At 32.1% G+C, this 24726-nt stretch overlaps 1 protein-coding gene and 1 pseudogene across 3 annotated transcripts in view; one reads left to right on the top strand and one right to left on the bottom strand.

Annotated features, from left to right (window-relative positions):
- Window positions 1–24726, top strand: part of FSTL5 (follistatin like 5) — a 782217-nt gene that overhangs the window by 232788 nt on the left and 524703 nt on the right. The gene's annotated exons all lie outside the window — the stretch shown is intronic.
- On the bottom strand, window positions 22524–23651 carry LOC306669239 (thioredoxin-dependent peroxide reductase, mitochondrial-like; annotated as a pseudogene). Its single transcript has 2 exons — window positions 23646–23651; window positions 22524–23430 (listed from the first exon to the last, which is right to left on the bottom strand). The product of its transcript is annotated as a thioredoxin-dependent peroxide reductase, mitochondrial-like (transcript).

Genomic DNA, 24726 nt, shown 5'->3' with positions numbered 1-24726 from the left:
TTATTTAGGTAAAATTAATAATGCATACTAATGTTTATTTTCTAATTTGATAATATCACCTAATTGATTACTCTTCACTATTATATTATCATGAAATAACCTGAGACAATTAAGAGTTAACTTATAAATTGTCTTCCAATTTTTATTTAAAATTGTTAAATAGAGTCATGTTTTATACTGGCAAAATATTTCAACATGAGTCTGAAGCCAATACTGGCAGTTGACGTTAGGATATACTGATATAATAATAATCATAATTAAAATTCCATAATTTTACACAATGGTAGATGGCATTTTGTCAACAAGGAAATTCTAGCTATAAATGTATACAATTTTAGAATTAAACATGAGCTAAAAGTAGTGACATTAACAGTTTAATATCCAGTTAGAACGTGAGGCTGAGCAATGGCATTTCCAAGAAAGGAGTAATGTAGTATGCAGGAGATTGGAAAGTAAAAGTCAGAACCCTCCAGGGACACTGCAGATTTTAGTTGCTTATCTGCCTATTAAAAGAGAACTAGAAAAATTTTACCAACTAACCCAAGGCTGTAAAAAAAGAAATTCAGACACCTTTCTTAGTATTTATGGAAAGGGAAAAAAATGTCATTTACAGAAAACTTAATATGGAGGTTTTGAGGGAAATTGTGAAATTTGTGAATTGAGCTGCTGTTGTGGCTGCATTACTGTAGTATGCTAATTTTAAGTCATTTGGGTATAAACTGAGGAGTAGGATTACTGGGTCAAAAGGTGGGTCCATTCCAAGTTTTCTGAGGATTCTCAACACTGCTTTCCAGAGTGGCTGCACCAATTTGCAACTCCACCAGCAATGTAAAAATGTGCCTTTTTCCCCACATCCACACCAACATCTGTTATTGTTTATGTTCTTGATAATAGCCATTCTAATTGGAATAAGACGAAATCTTACAGTTGTTTTAATTTGCATTTCTTAATTACTAGAGATATTGAACACTTTTTCATATATTTATTAATTGCCTGTATATCTTCTTCTGTAAAGTGTCTGTCCAGTTCCTTGGCCCATTTATTTTTTTTAACACATATGCAGTTTTTTCTTTATTATTAATATCTTACATTAAGTATGCCAAATTGGACCAACAAGCATAAATTATTTTTAATTAAACCTATACTGTTTTCATATTCCTCAGTTTTTGCCTAATGTTTTTTTTTTAATTCATTTTTATTGTAAACAAATGGGATACATCTTGTTTCTCTGTTTGTACATGAAGTAGAGGCATACCATTTGTGTAATCATACATTTACCCAGGGTAATAGTTTTTGATTCATTCTGTTATTTTTTTCCTCCCCCCCATCCCTCCCACCCCTCTTATCCCTCTATAGAGTCCCTTCTTCCTCAATTGATGAATGGATAAAGAAACTGTGGTATATATATATACCATGGAATATTACTCAGCCATAAAGAATAATAAAATTATGGCATTTGCAGGCAAATGGCCCATTTATTGATTGGGTTCTTTGTATTTTTGGTATAAAGTTTGTAAGTTCTTTATAAATTTTGGAGTTCTTTATAAATTCTGTAGGCTCTCTTTTCACATTATTGATTGTATCCTTTGCTAAGAAAAAACTTTTTAGTTTGAATCCATCCCACCTATTGATTCTTGCTTTGATTTCTTGTGCTTTGGGAGTCTTATTAAGGAAGTCTGATCCTAAGCCAACATGATGAAGATTTGGGCCTCCTTTGTCTTCTATTTGGTGCAGGGTTTCTGGTATAATTCCTAAGTATTTGACCCATTTTGAGTTGCATCCTGTTTTGTGCAGGGTGAGAGATAGGAGTTTAATTTCATTTTACTACATATGGATTTCCAGTTTTCACAGCACCATTTAATGAACAGGCTCTCTTTTCACCATTGTATGTTTTTGGCTCCTTTGTCTAGTATGACTGTATTTTTGTGGGTTTATCTCTGTGTCTTCTATTCTGTGTCATTGATCTGCCTGTCTATTTTGGTGCCAATACCATGTCATTTTTGTTACTGTTGCTCTGTACTATAGTTTAAGTTCTGGTATTGTGATGCCTCCTGCTTCACTTCTGCTCAGGATTGCTTTGGCTATTCTAGATCTCTTATTCTTCCAGATGAAGTTCATGATTGCTTTTTCTATTTCTATGAGGCATGTCATTGGGATTTTAATTAGAATTGCATTGAATCTGTATAGTGCCTTTGGAAGAATGGCTGTTTTGACAGTACTGAAATCAATGAAATTGAAACAAGAAAAACAATTCAAAAAATTGACAAAACAAAAAGTTGATTCTTTGAAAAAGTAAACAAAATTGATATACGCTTAGCCACATTAATGAACAGAAGGAGAGAGAAAACTCAAATTACTAGAATTCGTGATGAAAAAGGAAAGATCACGACAGACACCATTGAAATACATAACATAATTAGAAGCTACTTTGAAAATCTATACTCCAACAAAATAGAAAATATTGAAGACATTGACAAGTTTTTAGAGACATACCATCCTTGTGAACTGAATCAGGAAGACATACACAATTTAAACAAATCAATTTCAAGCATCAAAACAGAAAAAGCCATCAAAATTCTGCCAACCAAGAAAATACCGGGACCAGATGAATTTTCAGCTGAATTCTTCAAGACCTTTAAAGAAGAACTAATACCAATACTCCTCAAAGTATTCCAGGAAATAGAAAAGGAGGGAGCCCTTCCAAACTCATTCTATGAAGTTAGTATCACTCTGATACCAAAACCAGACAAAGATGCATCAAGGAAAGAAAACTTTAGACCAATACCCTGATGAACATAGATGCAAAAATCCTTAATAAAATTCTGGCAAATCACATACAAAAACATATTAAAAAGATAGTGCACCATGATCAAGTGGGGTTTAACCCAGGGATGCAAGGTTGATTCAACATCCAGAAATCAATAAACGTAATTCATTACATAAATAGACTTAAAGTTAAGAATCATATGATTATTTTAATAGATGCTGAGAAAACATTTGATAAAATACAGCATCCCTTCATGCTTAAAACACTAGAAAAAATAGGGATAACAGGAACATACTTCAACATTGTAAAGGCTATCTATGCTAAGCCCATGCCCAACATCATTCTAAATGAGAGAAACTGAAAAAATTCCCTCTAAAAACTGGAACAACACAGGAATACCCTCTTTCTGCACTTCTATTCAACATCATCCTTGAAACTCAAGCCAGAGCAATTAGACAGACCAAAGAAATTAAAGGACTACAAATAGGAATAGAATTCAAGATATCACTATTTGCTGATGACATGATTCTATATTTAGAAGATCCAAAAAACTCCACTAGCAAACTTCTAGAACTAATAAACGAATTCAGCAAAGTAGCAGGACATAAAATTGATATGCATAAATCTAATGCATTTCTATTCATAACTGATGAATTCTCTGAAAGACAAGTTAGGAAAACCCCTCCATTCACAATAGCCTCAAAAAAAAAAAAATAAAATACTTGGGAATCAATCTAACAAAAGAGGTGAAAGACCTCTACAATGAAAACTACAGAACACTGAAGAAAGAAATTAAAGAAACCCGTAGAAGATGGAAAGATTTCCCATGTTCTTGGATAGGCAGAATTAATACTGTCAAAATTATTTTATTATTATCTATCCTTACTGCTTGCTATTTTTCTACCCACCCCAATCTTTATTAATTTTCCTCCATCTGCAGTCTCAGATATAGTTTGTTCTTCCTCTGCTTGTTACTTAAGTTATATATAGGTAGGTTATTCTTTTGAAATCTTCATTTTTTTAATGTATTTACAACTATAAATTTCTACTCCAGCTATTCTCACTTTTTACAGTCCATTAATTTCAGTATATTTTTATTTTAACATGCCTCAATATATTTCCTAATTTCACTTTTCAATTCTCCTTTTACCTGTTTGTCATTTAAGAATGTGTTGTTAAGATTATACATGTTTGCGAACAGTCCAGTTTTCTTCCTGTTAACTATATCCAGTTTTATTCCACTGATTAGAAAAGACATTTTGGACATTTCAACTTTTTTTAATGTATTGAAACTTGTTTTGTACCCTAAAAGATAGTGTATTCTGAAAAAGATTCTATGTGCCTTATCTACATATAAGGCATGTTCTATTTGAGGGTAAATAATTCCTTATATGTGGATGAGAACTATTAGGTTTAGAGTGTTTTGTAAGTTCTTTATTTCATTATCTTGCACCAATTTTTTCCAGGTTAAGTATTCCAACTATTATTGAGGAAATTAACATTTCTTTAATTCTCTACAGGTTTGCTTCATATATTTTAGGGTTCTAAATTTGATTCACACGTTTGTAATTCTTACATATTCTTGGTCTTAGCTTTTCAATAGTATGTATTGTCTCTTTAATAATTTTAGATTTTGTCTATTTTATTCAATAATATTATATCCATACCATCTCTTTTTTGATTAATATTAACATGAAATACTTTCAACCTTTTCGCTTTCATCCTATTTTTTTTAACTTAAGTTTCTCATAGACCATACATATATATACCTTACCTTTCTTATTTATTTTTGTCTGTCTTTTTATTGAGAGATGATCTTTTTACATTTAAAGTAATTAATGATAAAGAGGGAAGCGCTTTTCAATTTTTTCTAATTTTTCCACTATAAATTTCTTTCTAAGGTTTGTTGAATTGATTTTTATTTTGTGCCATTTTTTCTCATTCCTATCATGTTATCTGTAGTTATTTTCATGATAGTTCCTCTCATTATTTTAATAAACCTCTTAATTTTTAAGTTGTTCTAAATAGTTATACATGACAGTACAATTGATTTAATTTCAAACTTTTTCATTCTTTCTTTATTTTACTAAAATCTATTTTTTGAAAGCCTCTTGTAAATTTTTCATTTCAGTTTTGTAAGGTACATAGATACAATTTCTGGAGACATGGACTGAAATCTTCACCACTACCACTGAAATGGGGAAGGTAAAAATAACAGGGGCAACTATAAATGCAGCAAAGTATTCCTACCATCTTAAGTTACTTTTTTTAACATTAAACATTAATGTTAAACATTAATTAAACATTCTCTTAGTTTGTATAAAGTAGATTTTGACAATATATGCTCATATTTTTTTATGGTCCCTGAAGTAGAACTTGTCAGTGGAGCTACTTACTCCAGTTTTATTGCTGACAGTGTTTTATGCATACCTTTATACCGAATGTTTGTTATTCACTCTTTTTCTCAAATTAATGCTTGATCAATGATCCAGAATGACAATTTATTTTCTGTCAAGTGTAGTCAAACTCTCCAAAATGGCAGTAAGTAATATTATACAGGAAGGGTTGAATTTTTTTCTGGATGAAAGGGAAAATAATAGCAATTCTTACTGCATTTTGGAGAGAGTGGCTCCATCAGAAAGGAAATAAAGAGTCATTCAACACTTCTTTCACAGTGTTTCTTACGTGTTCATTTTTTTGCCTGAGTTAAGAAGTTTATCAGTCAGCTTGATGAGTCCAAATGAAAACTAGGTAAGAATAAACTACTGGTTATCAAGAAGAAAGCCTACTGAAATCACTGCCTGCTTAACCCTAAAACAGATTGAATCTTGAGATTGAAATAAGAAAGAAATGTCCTTTAAAAGTACTGTACCTATATGAGAAAGAAAGAGTCTCATAGTCACAAATATTTCCAATATGATTTAAAGTTATTATGCTATTAGCAATGAAAATACACTTAATAGGGGCTGGAGGTGTATATCAGGGGTAGAGTGCATGTTTAGTATGCACAAGGCTCTGAGTTCTATCTCTCAAAGCAAAAAAATGAAAAAGTAATCAATGTTTATATTCACTTTAAGAATTCATTATGATTTCTGCTTTCTATTTCACTTTAATACCTAAAAATATATTGTTTGTATTTTTTCTAGTGCCATGAGTTAAATTTATTTTAAATGCACTCTCCTAATTATTGAATGAGTCCACAATTTTTCTACTGCAATATAGAAAATCATAGTACTTAATATAATAGTGGAATTATACCCTTAATTCCTTTTGAAATTCTTAGATGATATAACTAATGATATCAATTAAAACCTGGGATTTAAATATTATGCTCATTGCCATTCTCTTTCTCTGTAAACATCATCTAAATATGTTTTATGTTGCCAATTTCTCCCTTAGTTGAGAAGTGAAGAAGCAAGTGTAAATATTTAATTATTTAGTTAATTAAAATTAACCACTGGAAAATGTAATCTATAACTTTTATCACCAATTAAAAATAATTCTAAGGTTTAAGGATAAACTATTCCCTATAGAGATGAGTTTAAAATAAAGATAAAACTTACTCATAAGAATGATATATAAATTACTAAAAGGTCTTATAGCCAATGTTCTCAGACAAAATGGAAATCAGGAAAATAAATTTGATATTTTATATACATTAGAACATTTCTTTTGTTATGTCATATTTTTAAACTATATTTTATTTAAGTAATTTATACATTTTCAGTATGGAACATTTTATTATTCCAGCGTCCCAGTGCTATTATATTATGATTAGCATTTCTCATCATACATTTTCTTATGTAAAATTCTCATAGGAAAAATTTCATGTTCAACTTGTGGGATTTTATTTTTTTCAGAGGCAATTTTTTTATTAGTACAGTTTATACATGAGGATGAGTTTCATTGTGGCCTATTTGTGTCAATATAAAACCATAATTTTATGTACTTCACACCATAGTACTTCCCTACCTGCATTCTTCACTTTACTTCATGTCCTCCCTTTGCCCTATTGGTCTCCCTTCTAATAGAGTCTCATTTTCATTTGTTAGTTTGTCCTTCTAGCTTCTTTATATGAGAAAAAAAATACAATACTTTTCTCTCTCAGACTAACTTTTTTTTCAAAATTATGGTCCACAGTTCCATGTATTTTCCTGCAAATTGCATGATTTTATTTCACTAAAGAGGTTAAATAAAACACCATCATATACATATATATACACATAACATACACACATCATATATATACATTATATATAAATGTATTTAAAATACATATAAAATATATTCTTTCTCCAATCATTTGTTAATGCACACCTCAGCTAATTCCATAATTTATCTACACCAAATTTACTTCAGTCAACATGGGTATATATGTATGTGCATATCTCTAAAGTAAGTTGATTTTAATTCTTTTGGATAAATACCAAGGAGTAGTATACCTTGATTATATGTTAGATCTATTTTTAAGTTTTTGCAGAAGCTCCATACTTATTTAATAGTTACTGTACTAATTTACATTTCCACTAGTAGTTTATAAAAGTTCCTTTCTCCCTGCATCTTCACCAGCATTTATTGCCCTGGGTATTCTTGATGCTTGCCATTTTTAACGTAGGGAGGTGGAATTTCTATGTATTTTTTATTTGCATTTTATGGATGGCTAAAGATCAAAACCTTTTTTCATACAGTTATTGGCATTTTTAATTCTTTGCAGAAGTTCATTTCATTTTCTCATTCATTGATTGAGCTATTTTTTCTTATGTTCAGGTTTTTGAGTTCTTTATATATGCTGTATAGTAATCTTCTTATGGTGGAGTAGTTAACCAAGATTTTCTCTCTGTCTCTTGATTTTCATATGGTTATCTAGTTTTCCCAATACAGTTTGTTGAAGAAGCTGTCTTTTATCCAATGTTTGTTTTTAGCAACTATGTCAGGAATAGGATGACTATAGTTGTGTGAGTTTGTTTGTGTGTCTTCTATTCTGTTCTATTGGTCCATTTGTTTGTTCTTAGGCCAGTACCATGCTCTTTTAGTTATTATGGTTTTGTAGCATAATATCAAATTTGGTTCTGTGATGACCCTAGCATTGTTGCCTTTGTTCAAGATTTTTTCGGATATTTGGGGCCTTTGGTCCACCATACAAATTTTTAGATTATTTTCCCAGTTGTATGGATAATATCATTGGTATTTTGATTAGGAGTGCATTGAATCTGTAGATGGTTTTGGTAATATGATCATTTTAATACTATCAACTGTTTTTACCCATCAACATGGGAAGTGTTTCCATTTTCTTCATTTCATTTTTTAAGCTATTTTGAATATATTTATTTTCCTGATTTCTTTCTCAGCATATTCATTATTGATGTATAGGAGAGTTATTGATTTTTATATATGGATTTTGCATCATGTTATCTTGCTTAATTATCAGATCTTTCTGTTGGAACTTTTAGAAATATTTTTTTTTCCCACACGTAGGATAACATCATCTGCAGATGGTGACAACTTGATTTGTCCTTTTCCTATTTGTGTCATTATATTTTTCTCTTGCCTAATTGCTCTGGCTAAATTTTAGGTACTATATAAAAAGGGAATGGTGTACGTGTACATCTTTGCATTTTTCCTTATTTTAGTGAAAATGTTTTCAGTTATTTCTCATGCAGTATGATATTGGATTTGATTTGGCTCATATATATTCCTTGTGATGTTGTGGTAAGTTCTTTCTTTTCATAGTTCTTCATATTAAGGGTTTTCACATTATGGAGGTTGAAATTTTTTTTGCCAGTTTTTCGTTGCTGTGACCAAAATATCTGAGAAGAAAAATTTAGAGGAGGAAAAGCTCACAATATCAGAGGTTCAATTCATTATTACAGGTTCCATTGCTCTGGATATGAGGTGAGGCAGAACACTATGGTGGAAGGTCATAGCAGGAAAAATTCCTCAGCTCATGATAGCTAGGAAGGAGAGAGAGAGAGAGAGAGAGAGAGAGAGAGAGAGAGAGAGAGAGAGAGGTAAGGGCTAAGGGATAACTTATAATTCCCACAGTGTATAATCCCAAGGGCATGTTCCCAATGATCTACTTCCTCCAACCATGCTCCACTTGCCTACAGTAACCACACAGTTATCCATTCAATTAATCCATTAAATGAATTAAAGCACTTATGAGGTTACAGCTCTCCTAATCATTTCACTTTTGTATATTCCTTCCTTACCTAACACATGAGCTTTTGAGGGGGAGATCTAATATCTAAACCATGACATTATGTGAAAGGCTTATTCTGCATCTTTTGAGATTCTGATGTGACTTTTTATCTTTGTTTCTATTTATGAAGACAATTACATTTATTGATTTGGTTATTAGAACCATCCTTGAATTCCAGGGCTAAAACCAATTATCATGCATTATAATCTTTTAAACGTGTAGTTAAACTTTATTTTCTAGTATTTTGTTAAGGATTTTTGCCTATATGTTCATTGAGAATAATGCCTTGTAATTTTCTTTACTTTAAGTATCATTATCCAGTTTGGGTATGGCAGGGACCAGGTCCCATTGCATGTGTTCGGAAGCATTCCCTTCCTTTCAATTTTAAAGAATAATTTGAGAAGTATTAAAACTCTGGGACAGTTCAGCTGTAAATCACTAGGCTCTAACATCTTTGTTGTGAGGTGTTTAATTACTACTACTATGTTTCACTGTTGTTCCTTTTAGGTTTTATATCTCCTCTTAATTCAGTTTTGGTAGGTTATATGTTATATATATCTATAAATTTGGGCATTTCTTCACATTTTCTAATTTCTTGGAATATAAATTTTCAAAATAGTCCTTAACAATCCTCTGAATTTCAGTTGTGTCTCTTCTTATTTTAATCTCTAATTTATTAATTTGGATCTTCTCTGTCTTTCTTTTGGTTAACTTGTCTAGGGTTTTATCCAGATTGATGATTGAAACTGTGTTTCATTGATCTTTCCTATTCTTTTAATTTCTCTTTCATTTTTCCAGTCCAATGTTTATCATTTTGTTGCTTTCTACTAGTTAGGATGCTTTGTTCTTGTTTTTCCAAGACTTTAACATACACCTCTAGGTTGTCATATCTATTATTTAAAACTTTCTTCTTATCCCTGCCTTCACAGCATCCCAGTGTTTTGATATTCATTTCATTCTAGTTGATTTTTTATTTCCTCCTTAATTTCTTAAATGGTTGGCCCATATTCAAAAGTACATATTTCAATCTCTTTTTATTTGTATATGAAAATTCCATGTCTGGTTTAGAACCTGCAAGTTCCCTCATATTGCAGAGATCATGGTGTTGGGACATCTCCTTCCCAGATGACCAAACTCTGTCAGGTGTGGGCAGGGATCTTTGCGTGCACCCAGGAATCTTTAGGGCAAAGGGAGAAGCACCATACACCTTGTCAATGAGGAAGGTCCTGTTCTATTCCTTCTGCAGGTCAAGGGTTTTGCTTACTTTAGACTGGCAGCAATATTACTCTATAAATTATTCAGATATTTACTACCAGAGCATTCCTCTGTGGTACACTTTGCTGCAACATCCAATTCAAAATGAAGATGAGATTCAAGGAATTATGTTTCCCTATTGTCCAGACTTAGGGAATAAGGTTTAGGGAGCCCCCAAAAGATGACTCCCTGTTGCTCTGCTTATAATTTGAGAAAATCTGATTCCCTCTCACACAGCTGCACAGTATGCATTTCCAGATTCAGCTAAATTTAGACTGGATTTTCCCTCTGCCACTGTTTCTGTAATAATTTTGTAAGATATCTCTCTCTTTTTCTCCCTCAGTGTGACACTTCCCCACTGACTTTCCCTGGTACCAGCCAAGGGTATAGGTTCAGACCTATATAATTTTTTTCTTACTCTCCATCTTGGTAATGAGACTCTCTGGGTCTCTCTAAGTCTCTTACTGTTCAATATTGAACCTCAGTACATTCCCTCAATCATGAACCTCACTCAGTAGCTATTCTCCAGCTATTTCAATTCCAAACTTTTGAGAAACTGGGTCATACAGACTACTTCAATGCCCAAATCATCTGAGGCAGCCCAATCCAACTTATGTGCTTTAAAATAATAGTTTTTTGCTGAATATTTCTCCATATATAGTATTTCTCCATATATATTATATATATAGACTGGCAGAAATATTAGTCTATAAATTATTCAGATGGTTTACTACCAGGGCATGAAAATAGTATGTATATTACATATGTCTATAAATACATAACACGTTTAAAAATATTTTGTTATAGTACAATTCAATGATACATCTTTAAAATTCTTGTATAAAATACGAACTAGTGTATCAAACATTTACTTATTCAATTATCAGGATTGAATAGGGATGGTACTAGACCACAAGGACAGTTATCTTTACAAAAAGACAACACCTCTGTTATCATGGAACTCAGATCTTTGAGGCATAAATATTAAACAAATATTCAAACAAGTAGCTGTATAATCACAATTTTCCTCAAGTGTTATGCAGAAAAGACACTGTTCTGCCAACATGCAATGACTGTGATGGGTGGTGATGGTGAAAGAGGATCTACTTTTGTGTTAAAATAATGAAATGCAGAGTAAAAAGGAAAGATTTCTATTGCATGAGAAGATAAGTAAGTTGAGCCCTTTCTGATGACTAAAAAGTAGAAAAAGACAACATATTTTAAGGGAGGTGAGTGAGATGATATCAGAGGAATTCCATATTAAAATATTTTCATGTCCAGGAATTTCACACAACAGGTAGGGATCCTGAAGGGTGCGCTGTAAACCAGGCACTAAAAAGTACCAAAGGTATACGTAAAAGAGAAGTCTGAATTCTTTGTTTATGAGTTTATTATCGCCTCCTTCCAGTTCTCAGGAGCAAGCAAAAACATAAATATCTGTATGGTAGAAATAAGTGCTCTACCTTACACAGCAGCAGGGCTTGGGTTAGGAACCTCACAGCATCAGGAACTTCACAGCAAGGTACTTTCCCTTTAGAATCTGTTCTGATTTATGGCCTTCTTGCTCTCCCTGTTGCTGCTGAGAAGTCAGAAGCAATTCTAATTTCTAATCTATTTTATGTGACTGAACATTGTATTTTTCTTTCTGGAAGGTTGGAAAAAATTCTCTTTGCCTTCAATATTTTTAAATTTCACAATGTGTCATGGTATGAGTCTATTATAATTCATTTTGCCGAGTGCTGGTTGATCTCTCTAAATTTGGCAATTCATGTCCTTCAGTTCTGGGAAATATTTTAATAATTTTATTAATTATTTCATACCATCTGTTTTTCTTCCTTCTCCATCTGGACCTTCTATTATTTGGACTTAGGAATTCTTAAGTGATATCTGTGTTGTTCTGCATTTTCTCTTTATTTGTTGTTGTTTTCTCTATTAATTTTCTATAGGATTTTCCTTATTATCTAGGCTTCTATTTTTGTTTTTATTTAACTATTGTATTTTTTTTTTAATTCCAGTAGCACTCTCTAGTTTCAATAAAACCTTTTTAGTTTTTTTTTTTTTTTTTTAATTTCAGAGATTAGCTATTATCTCATTTCTGTCAGGATACAAATTACAGGTTTGGGGGATTTTACAATATTTTTTCTCCTTTCTTAGTCACATTTTGCATTGTTAATATATCTTTATTTACTTTGGTCTTATCTTCCATGTTAGAGAGTTTGCTCAGATGACCAATTTATGTTAGCTTTCTGCTCCTGATTAAGAGAGAGCAAAAATATGACTTGTAATCTCTGAACAATGGATAGTTTTCATCTTGTGAGCTTTCCTGAAGATGACATTATAGTATCCTTTTTAGATAATTCCCAGCACTATGTTAACAATTTCTCAGAGAAAACTCTTTGAAGCAGGTGCTCCAAGGCTGTTGACATTCCACATGGCGGTGGCGGATGCTGGGTACTATGTACTGGGTATAACTCTCACTGGGTAGAGAGCTGCTCTTATCTGCCTTTAGCATATAGTGTTCTCATTTAGTGTGGTCTGTGTCCAGAGTCCATAAACCTCCAGTCTTCTACTTGGGTTATGCAGGGGTGGGAACCTAGAAATTTAGTGACTTACCAGAGGAGGTCTCTGTATTTTATTAATAACTATTGCTCTCATGTTCTGAGATACTTGAAAATTAATATACCTTTCTGGAGAATGTATGCATTTAATGAAGTCTCCAGCTTGACCTATCACAACCTTGGAATTCAGCTTTCTCAGAACCACAAAGTCTATTCCCACTATCCATATGCTCTCAAGCTTGCAATAGTTTGTTCCTATCACTCTTTCAGTTCTCTTTATTCTTTTATACATCATTTTTAGAATCTTACTATTATGGTGGTTTTGAAGTGCTTAACAAATGAACGAAGTGGTATTCATGTCTTCTGTATATAATTGTAAACCATAAGTTCAATGAAGAGAAAAACATTGGTATGGTAGTGTACATATTCATACACATACTTATGGTATGTATATTATGTGTGCATATAAATATATGTATAAGAACCTTCATCACTTTCTCAATTTTTCTAAGAAGCTAATCTGTATTTCTTTGGAGGAAGTTTTATGTTGGGTAAAGTTAATTCCTATTGTTTTATTTTTTATTTTGTTTGTAATAAAAAATAAGTGAAAGTGCCTAAAGCCTGTTTTTCATACAATTGTTTATGAAGAATGTGTAGATTCATCCTATTTGATTACTATTAAGACCATTGAGAGGCCTGAGAAGAAAATCCTTTATTGGGGCCTGATTTGTTTAAAGCTGAAAATGGGTTAATTGATAAAGGGCAAAAACTAATGAATCAGAAGCAATGAACACAAATGCAAGGGAGGGCCAAAAAAAAAAAAAAAAATCAACACCCAACAGCTTGGAAAAATTCTTTACCTTCTCTGGAACAGTTCAATGAACAGTCTTACCAAGATGCCTAACTTTTAGTTCCCTCAGTCTGGTGATTAGGAGATGCCTCAGGCTATATAGCCCTAGAGGTCAAATGGAATAATCAAAAATGAATAGCACTTGTAGAATTGCCATACAGATCAAATGATGTAAAATGCTTAGATAAATGCTTTAGTCAGCATATATATATGGTAATTATTATTAGAAGGGAGACTTAGTTTGGAGATCTTTTTCTTTTCTACTTCAGATCTTCTACTTAAAGAGCCAACTACATAGAAAAAAAACTATTTTATGCTGCAGATGCAATTGAAATATACATGGTCAGTAATAAAAATAAACTAAGAAGAGATCTATCTTCCCTTTATGGGAGAGTTGTAAGTATAAGTTTATCAAATTAGGTAATTATCACCCTGAAACTACTGGTATATAGGTAATATAAATAAGATTAAAGAGTTGAGTTTTAGGGACAAAAGAGTATTGTCCCTCTGTCTTTTCCTATTTTTTTTTCTACTCAATTTTTACCTGTCAAAATCCTAACCATGTTCTTTAATATCCCCGATCAAACCTGACTTCTATTAGGAAGCTTTATTATTTTCTCTCAAAGTAAATGTCTCCCTCCTTCAATGATTTCATATCATTTTTGTATTTCTCATGTGACAATTTTTTAACTCATGAAATATTTGTTTTAATTATCTCATATTATTACTAAAATATAATATTCTTCAGGGTCTAAGCAAATGATGTGCATTCATTTCAGAGTTCAAGGTGATTACTTTCTCTAGAGACTTTGCTAACAAACCTCTGTGTGCTCCAAGAAGAATATGGGCAGAAGAAAGAAACAAGGATAGCTATCAAGTTAGAACCATCATACAAAGGCAGTTCAGTCAGATCCAGTGTCTCTTCATATAAAAGGCATAATCAGAGACATACCTGGAATGAAAAGCAATGCAGATATATGTAGGTACCAGACCATGTAATACTTTCTTCTTATTGTACACCTAAACTGCCAAGCATGTCTGCCAGCAATGAGAAGTAGATAATAAAATAAATATATCATTATCTAAGACCATTAGGCAGTATATAAAATTATAGAGTAGATTAACATATGCAAATTTAAACATATTTATAAAAAGATGATTTCTTGATATATTTTGTTTCATTTTATTTTATGACTTACAGAGAATTTATCAGTCATTTGATACATGGTGAATTTAAAAGTATTTCTTTTGCTTTGTAGATGAACAAAGATTCCAAATACACAGAAGTCATAGTTATGGAACAACATGAGATATCAAATTGGCTTATCCAAAAATTCAAACTAATAAACACAGTAGTATGGGAAAAAATAAAATTTATAGGATTACAGAATAGAGATACATTTTTAAGACCAAAATGGCCTAGAAATTAGACCTAGCAGGCTATGATCTAACTGTAGTATTCAAAAAGAAACATATTTAAAAATTCTTTTATAATCATCTTTATTATTAGGATAATTAGTTTTAAGGAATATAAACTATATTTTTGCTATGTACAGTTTAATTTTTAGACATATGAGAAAGTCAGATAAGTTTCAAAGCTATCAATAAAAAGATGATAAAAAATATTTTTTAAAATGTAGAGATCTTGGCTTTTTTAGGCTTAAATATAATCTCCACAATTCAGACGCATAATATATTTTGGAGGGGCTGGGGTTGTGGCTCAGGGGTAGAGTGCTTGCCTAGCACATGTGGGGCACTGGGTTTGATCTTCAGTACCACATTAAAATATAAATAAAGTTTTATATACACATATATTTAGTTTCATGCATTTGAGAAACCATCATAAAAGATTGTCATTTGAGCTAAAAATTATACATTTGACTTAATTCTTGTGCAGATGGCATTAAAGTTATTAGATCTATTTGCCAGAGGAGAATTTGGCAAACATTTTTTGTTTATCCAACTTGTACCAAATTCTTTGTACTCTGCAGAACTTTCTTTGAGTTGTTCTGCTTTTGATCCAATTGTTTTTTACCACACCAATTATACTAAAACCATTATTCTGTATAGTTATGTAATCCTCTTCACCCTTGAGATGCTTAGTTACTGAAATACTTATTACTGAAAAATAACACTAGTTTGTAGGTTCACACAATTAAAGATATTTACACTATCCCTTTGGTTATGTCATTTTAATCTACAGTCAATTATTTATCATTCTTGCACTAAAAATGACTATTTTAAAATGTCATTGCTCTTAAGAAATGACCTGTCTTTCACAGTAGGAACTGAAAAGCTAATCTCCTATTGAACAAAAAGCATATAACATGATATTTAAAAAGCATACCTAATTTTTAAGGTTCACACATGTCACTCTCTATTTCAAAAACTTAGAATTGTTGATCATCAATTTATGCATATGAAGATGTGAAAATAAGGTTTTCATAATGACTTTTATATTCTCTTGTCTATCAGAAGCTGGGAAGGAGGTAGGGGGCTAATGGGAAAGTGAAAGGGTGGAAGGGAGGTTGGACATGATCAATGCACAATATGCATGTATAGAATGTCATAGTGCAATGCATCAATTTGTACCATTAATGTGTTTACAAAAAAGAATTCCCTTGACTGCTTACAAAGTCATTTTCAAAATTATTTCATTTATAACCACTAACTTCTTTCTATGCAAATTTACCCTCTTTATCTTGTTTCTTTAACTAATACATTGCATCATAAGTTGGTTTCCTATAGCTGCTCTTGCTCTGACACACACCATTTTCAACTATATCAGATCAGTAGACTCCTAATTCATAGTTTCTTTTCTATCCAGAGACTCTTTCTTAAAACTACTAAATATCAGCTCTCACTGCCTCTGAGACAGAGCCTTAACATACAGTACAAGACTGTCTACTATCATCCTAATTCTCCAACATCTAACAATCTCAGCCCCAATCTGCACACTTCGCAACATCTAATCAACCTGCCCATATATTAGCATCTTTGCTTTAAAATATTCCTTTATGCACATCTCTTCTACATAGCTAACTCCTATCCACTGCCAGTCTTTATTCTCTAGAGTGCCTTCTGGGACCACTGTTAGACTGAATGTCCTTTTTTTATAATAGCAACAGAATGCTTTTGAGGTAATATTCTATCTATTATTTTCCCCATTAGCCTTTGTCCAATTCAAACAGTGTCTGACTCTACATCTTTTTCTCCAGGAAAGAAGTGTAGAGCATGGAAATCAAAAAGAAAGAAAGCCTGACACTATCCTTATCACCTAAGCTAGGGAGATTAAAAGGATTCAGGGGATAAACAAGTTTCTGGAGAAATTAGATTTGAGATGGATTTAAACCACAGCTGTTGGAGAGGTGGGGTGGAGTTAGGGGAAGAAAAGAGTTTATGAGAGTAGAGAGAGTGCTTTGCATCCAAATTACTTTTTTATACACAAGGAACTTGTGTGACCATGTGACTATGAACAGAATTATATCAGCAATAAGTTTGTGTTCCAAACCTGAGGACAATCTGTTTACCTTCTATGCCTTGCTGTATCCAACAGCCCTACCTAGCATTAGCCTAAACCCTCAAAAGAGAAAAAGAAAATCTCAAAATGACTAAAATTAAAGTCTTAAAATTCATCTATGAAAGAATATGAAAGAATACTTCCTCATCTATGACAATAAGTTATTCTTAGGAAATTAAATCCTCTTTTTTGACAAACAGTAGATGCTTGAGGTTTGCTGCAGAAAGTAATAAAGTAATCAGTGCTTTAATTCAACTATAAAGCATTGAGGGACTGAGATTTGCCAATCATTGAGGCTCATAGAGCTGACTTGTACTGATTTATGAGAGTCAATTGGGTACCTCTTTTTAAATTCACGACTCAGTGATGTATTGGTTGTGGCTTCAAACTGGATATTGTGGGAGTATTTTACACCACAGAAATTGACAAATGCTACAAACAGTGCCTTTTGTTACACATAGATCACTAATAACTGGTAAGACTCAAGGTCAGGACAACTCAAGATACTTAAAGGACCTCCCCAATAAAAATGAGATATCAGTTAGTTAGCACTCTGTGGAAATTCTTTCACTTTTCCCTTACTGAGCCATCAGGATGAAGAGAGAGATATCTGAGACTTTTAACCTTGCTGTAATCCACATGGTGGCTCTTTGATTTCAATTTATGTATTGGAATTTTCATAAGATTTTCTCTAAGCAATAATTTCCAATTTTAAACTATGCACACATACACACAGTCCTTCTTACTTCTTCAGTAGTTATATTTAAAAATTTTATTGAGTATTTTTCCAGTAAGTATGCTAGCAATTTACAGTCATTCCCAACTGTCAACATTTGACATAAAATTTCATCAAAGCAAATATTTCCCAATAAAAATTCTAACAAGTCATTTTATAGATACTGACAACCTGACTCTAATGATTATACAGGTTGGAGTTATAGTAAGTGGTAGAGTATGTGCTTAGCATGCCCAGCACCCTGGGTTTAATCCCCAGCACCAATAAAATATAATAGACAAATTTTTAAAAGCTTATATGTAGAGGAAGAAAAACCCCAAATAACCAACACAATATGAAAGAAAAATTCAAAAGTGGAGAGAGAAATGATTGTTGACCCTGACTGTAAAGCTACAGTAATCAAGGCACTGTGTACCTGAAAAAGAATAGACAAAAGAAAACTAATTTAACGGAGTATAGAACCCTAAAACAGATGCATAAAGTTGAATAACTATACTGTGAGAAAAGATATTGTTTTCTAAAAATGGTATTGGAACACTGAACATCCACATGTAGGAAAATAAAAAAGAGAGAGAAAGTGGATCAAGACACAGATCTTATATCTTTCACGAAAATTAACTCAAATGAATTAAATTTAAAATCTACATAGATTTAATTTAAAGAGTATAAATAGGACTAAATTTAAAATAAAAAACTACAAAACTCTTAAAAGATAACCTAGGGGAACATTTGGATGACCTTGGGTATAATGATGACATGTTAGTTCCAAAAAAGGCACAACACATTATAGGAAAAATTGATAAGTTGGATGTCATTAAAATTTAAAACAGTTCCTCTGCAAAAGACACTGTCAGAAGATTGATAAGACAAGCCACACATTAGTGAAAAGCCTATTTGATAGAGGACCCCCAAATACCCAATGTTTTAAAAACTCTACAATGAGGAAAAAAAGCTTTTTAGAAATGGCTACCTGAAACTAGGGGAAGTAGAAGAGAAAGAAGGCGGAGAGTTAGGTCAGTGGGCAAAATGTTACAGCAAATGGAAGAAATAAGTTGTGGTGTTCTGTGACAGAGCATGGTGAATATAATTAACAATGATTCATCATGTGATTCAAAATGGAATCGATTTTAAATGTACTCTCTATAAAGAAATGATAAAAGTTCAATGTGATGAATATGCTAATACACTGTTAATTATCATCCTACATATCTATAAATTAAAATATCATAAATAGGTATAAATGCTATATCAACAAAAACATTAATTCAATAATGTGCAAAATTCCTGAATGCAAACCTTGTGTAAGAAGATGTAAGGATGTCACATAATTATACAGAAAGTTGATTAACATTCTGTGCCATCAAACAATGGCAAATTAAAACACCCAGACACCACTACTACCTATTTGAGTGAGTGATGAAAATACCATATACTGATGACACCAAATACTGGTCATTATGTGAAGCAACAAGAATTCTCATTTATTGCTGGTGGGACTGCAAATCAGCATAGACACTTAGGAAAACAGTAAACAGTTTCTTTGAAAATTAAACATACTCTTACCATCTTATCTAATAGTAGTTATTCCTTATTACTTTTCCCAAAAAAAGTTAAAACTGTAAATCTACACAAAAATCTGCACATGAACATTCATATCAGTTTTATTTATAATGCAAATCCAGATGCTTGTCAATGGATGAATGGAGAAATAAATTGTGGTAACATACAATGGGATAATATTCATCAGTGAAAAAAACACTATGAAACCATGATTAAACATGAAGAAATTTTTAATTAATATTATTAAATGAAAAGTCAATGTGAAAAGACTATAAACCATATAATTTTAACTATATCATATTTTGCAAAGACAAAACAATGGAGGCATTTAAAAAGATCAGTGGTTTTTGAAGGGCTGTAGGGAACAGAGGTAGGGATGAATAGGAGGAATTGAGTTAAACTTAACATGCACTGTCAATGTTGGTTAATAGTGATGTGGAATGTTGATTCATGGATTATTAACAGACAACCTCGAAGCAGGATGTTGATGGTGAGGGCAGTCCTGTGTTTGTTCTCAATGGAACATAGATAGGCAATAAGAAAAATTATGGCTTATACATGGGATTTGGAAGTGATAAAATTAATTATAACTTTTGTGACCTTTATAATCAGAACCAAAAACTGAGTTTGGAAAGAGTTTTGGGATTTGATCATGGTCTCTTTCTATTATGCTACTGCCACACAGAAAATTTTCACATCAGTTATACTTCAGCTGAGAACACAGATTTTAGAAAAAACCTACTACCATGTTAGTAATTGATATCAAAGTCATCTAACTTCTTGAAATGTGACATAAAAAATTATTCACCTGGAAAACATTCATTAACATTGAACAGAAACTATAATTTGGATGGATGCAATTTACCTGAATCTTCAGCTTTTTAAATGTAATTCATACTTATTTTTTTTAAAAAAATCATATTGCAAAATTACATGAAGGTCCAATGGACTATGTATAATAAAACACAGGAGTCCAGATCAACTGAACTACAGATGATATAACTGCTCAAATGGATTGTCTTTCAGTAGTGGTGCACTGAACAAACTTATAGCCTGGATGACTTGTTTTGACCAACTTCACAAAGTAGCAGCAGGAAACACAGATCCCAATCATTAAAGGTTATGAAAAGATCATACTGTGCTCAATCTTCTGTGAGCATTCCAGTGTTTACTTGAGCTGCCACTTGCCATGAAATCTATGAGGCCTGAAAGCATTTTGTTAAAGTTCACAGTGTGCAACAAAAATTTGTACTTTGGATTTACAATTTTTACATATGTGGGAAACAAACTGTCACCAAATATTATGCATAATTCTAAATCAAAATATATAATTAAACAAATGTGAACATTTTTTCTTTTTCCAAGTTTCTTTTTTTCTCCTTTTGTTTCAGCTGCGAGAAGAAAAATTCTTGTACAGTAGATGCTCTTGAAAATTTTAGGCATGTTACTTGAAAATAACATTTTCAAAACCTCCCTAAATATATTTAAAAATCAATTGATTTTTAAAAATAGACCTGTGAATGAATTTATTTATTTATTTAAATGATTTCAAAATGATTCCAATATATTGTATGTACTAAGTCCATAATAATGATCATTCTTAATAATCAGAATTGCTACATTTGTTAAGCATATATTCTCTACCAGCTACTTTCAGTGAATATGCCACGTAATCGTCTCAGGAACCATCTAATGTTGACAGTACAATCATTATTATCTCCATTTTACTAGTTCATTTAAACAATACTTATCAATATAAGTGAATATTGCAATTTTCTAAAATTTTCTAGAATATTGCACTTGTAATATTCTTGTTGGCTGAGGAAACTGAGGGCTGATCATTTTAATTAATTTACCTAAAATTTTATTTGTGGTACCCATACTGATTCTAAAATGAAACAAGATGGTGTTCGGGAAAAAGAACCATTTAGAAAATCTAAGTCAAAATAACTTCTCATTTTTGTATAATTGAGGCCATTTCTAGAATATATAAATTAGATAATTTTAAGTGTATGATCAATTAATGCAGATGAAGCATTCATAGTAGGTATTCTAAAGAAAATTTATTCAGTGTACTTCCCAGACATTAGCTTTCAATAGAACTATGTTGTATTATGCACCTTTAAATGAAAGGATTATTTTGATGAAATAAAATCTAAAGACAATATGTTAGTTACCTCTTATTTAGTACTAGAATATCAAGCCCAAAGAGATCATAGCCTGGCCAATATCAGACAAACATGCAATGAAAAAGCAAAGATTTGAATCCTGTTCTATGATCAAAACTCTATTCTTTTTAACATAGCAAAGTTCACATAATACTTACATTTTTTATTTGTTATTTTTTAAATACTTTAAAATGTTTATTTTTGATACATTTTACATTGAGCGCTTTAAGAAAGCAAATAATTACAATAATTTCAAAACAATCCCTAGGTTTAATAACTCAAAATATATCCTTTATAATTATACTTTATCAATATCTAGGAATAGCACTGGGGATGTGACTCAGTGGTAGAGTGCCTGCCTGTCATGTTGTCATGTGTGAGGCGCTGGATTTGATCACCAACACTACCAAAACCAACCAACCAAACAAACAAATCTAGGAACATATGTAGACATTAATTCAGCTAAAGAGTAAAATAACTATGTAAACAAGAAATCTTAGGGATAGGGATCATGCGTGATCAGTGAAGTCACTCTTCCACCATATTTTTTAAATAACATAATTCATCTTTCTTTCCATCATATATACATCCATTTTGAGAGTTAACTTGGACTATTGTTAATAATGTAAATACTGTTAATAAAGTAAAACTATGATCTTTGTTTCCTTTTAAAAAAAAAAGCAGTTTAATACAAAGAAATTCAATAAGAAATTTTCAGGACCCTTTATCAGAAGCTTTCAGTGTTGTTTGTGCTACTTAGGTGCAGAAAAAGGTTCAGGTAAAGCTAAGAAAGTGTTTCCCTTATTCTTTGAAGACATGATTTAAGAAGCAGGGAGTCAGGCCTTCTGTGGAAACTTACTAGTCATCAAGATGTTCCCAATGACTCCTGATGTTTGTAACTACTGTTAGAAAGTCTTAGCCAGTGTTACAGAAACAAAACATTTTAGATTAATATTTATAATTACAAGCATAATTAGGTTTTGCCTTCTATAAATAATTACCTTTGAAATGGTGAAAAGTTTCCAGCTGTGGTTCTCTACTGGCATGAGAAACTGCAGGGGCACGGGTGATGATCTATGGATTTACCTTCTCGAAGTACTCTTTGGAAGCCATTGGACTTGGCTTGATTGTAGGGGAATCTGGTGTCCAGTTTCCTGGGTGGACTTCTCCATGGGTTTTCACAAACTGGAATGCCTTCCCCAGTCTGTTCCACACTCTGTCCCACAGGCAGATAGTTAACACTCAGAAACTTGATGACTCCACTGGAGTCAATTATGAAGAGACCTCTGAGTGCAAGACCAGCACTTTCCAAAAGCACATCATAGTCCCAAGAAATATCTTTGGTTCCCCGGCATATTGATCCAGGCAAGGTGGCTGAAGTAGGAGTCCACCAAGACTGCAATCAACTTCACAGTTCACATTGTGAAACTCAGTGGCTTTGTCACTGAAAGCAATGATTTCTGTAGGACACACAAAGGTGAAATCCAAAGGGTAGAAGAAAAGCATCATGTATTTCCCTTTAAAGTCATCAAGGCTTGGCTCTTTGAATTCTTCGTTAACAATGGTTGTACCCTTAAAATAGGGCACATGCTGAGTGACAGCAGGACATGGTAGTTGGAACTGGTACTAAAAGTGAATTTTGAGAGAGCAGAGCCAGACCAGTGTGTTTGTGAAGTGTGTTCTTTTAGAAGCAATAGGCCCAAGAACTGCAGAGGCAGAAATGCCCCATAAATGGTGCTCAAGTCCAGCAACCGAGACCCGGAGCAAACTTCCCAGGGCAGCTGATATCTCCAGTGCAGACGGGAGCTGGGTGGGCGGCTTTGATTTTATATTTGAACATAATATATTTTTATAAAACAACACCTCAAATAACTTGACACTCTAAATCAAATTAAGTTTATATTCCACAACAATAATTAAAGGTAGTTAGCTAATCAGAAGCTGATTCTTCACTCTTTCTGCTGGTATCCTTTTAGATGTATTATCGGTCTTCATTCCATGAATTATTTTATCACAGTATTAGCCTTCTGAACCGGCATTCTTTGAGAACCAACTGAACCGTGATGTGGTACAATGTCTGTGAGGCCTTACCTGCTATTACTCATATCAATATGCTTTGTGCCCTCAAATACACTCCTACACCGTTGTCTCTCTACTTGGGCGTACTGATGTTCTGTCTCATTTCCTTTGTAAGACACTTCAAGAAATTTTCAGACCTCTCTTTCTATGTATCCCATAGCAACTAATGTAGCACCTTACACATTAAAGCAGCTATATTTTTAACAGTTTAATTCCTTTTAGATCCACTGACTGTTAAGTACCTGATAAAATTTGCCTTCTATAGACATATAGATGACAATGATATAAATATAGATATCCTTGAAAGACAATTGCTTTGTTACTGAGAATCTATGAAGACCATCTTTAGAATAATGTAGAACTATTTTGTTTTGTGATTTTATGCTTTTAATGTTTCAGCTTTGTTTGAAATTGGTTTGAGCAATTTTTGTAATGATTGGAAGGCACAGAATTATAAACCGATGTACTTATTAAATGCATAGCCCATTTTTAGACAAATGCTATTTTATCAAGCTATAAGATAGCAAAAAATGTTTTTGATTAAAATTCATTTAGTATGTTATCTGACTGAATGTACTTAAAAAAAACTTTGACATGTTGATCAGATTAAATTGATTTAATCTCAGTTGAAACTTAAGTTCAGCATTAGTCATGGTTAATTAGTGTCAGAAAGGATATGTTCTAGCTATTCATTTACATAATATGAGATTTCTTTTTGGTGGAATATGAATTAATTAAATTTCCTTTAATTGTAGCAGCTATATGCAACACACAACTTCTAGCTTATGTAAAATTCTTCATTAGCTTCTACATTATGACCAATATCTTAATACAAACCTCTAAACTAGAGGACAGGATCTTTAAAAAAGGATTTAAGGGAGAAAAATCTGAAAAAAAAATTTCACTCCAACATAGAAATAGTGTATGATATATATTTTATAGCAGAGCATTCCTACCATGTCAGGGAAATTGTGCTAATTCAGAAAGCTACCTTAATTTCTGACTAAAATGTAAAATGACCATATTCTCTCAATA

Source organism: Sciurus vulgaris, assembly GCF_902686455.1.
Source record: "Sciurus vulgaris genome assembly, chromosome: 9".
Classification (NCBI taxonomy): Eukaryota; Metazoa; Chordata; class Mammalia; order Rodentia; family Sciuridae; genus Sciurus; species Sciurus vulgaris.
Note: the sequence above shows the minus strand (reverse complement) of the source record. Positions and strands in the feature narration are given on the sequence as shown.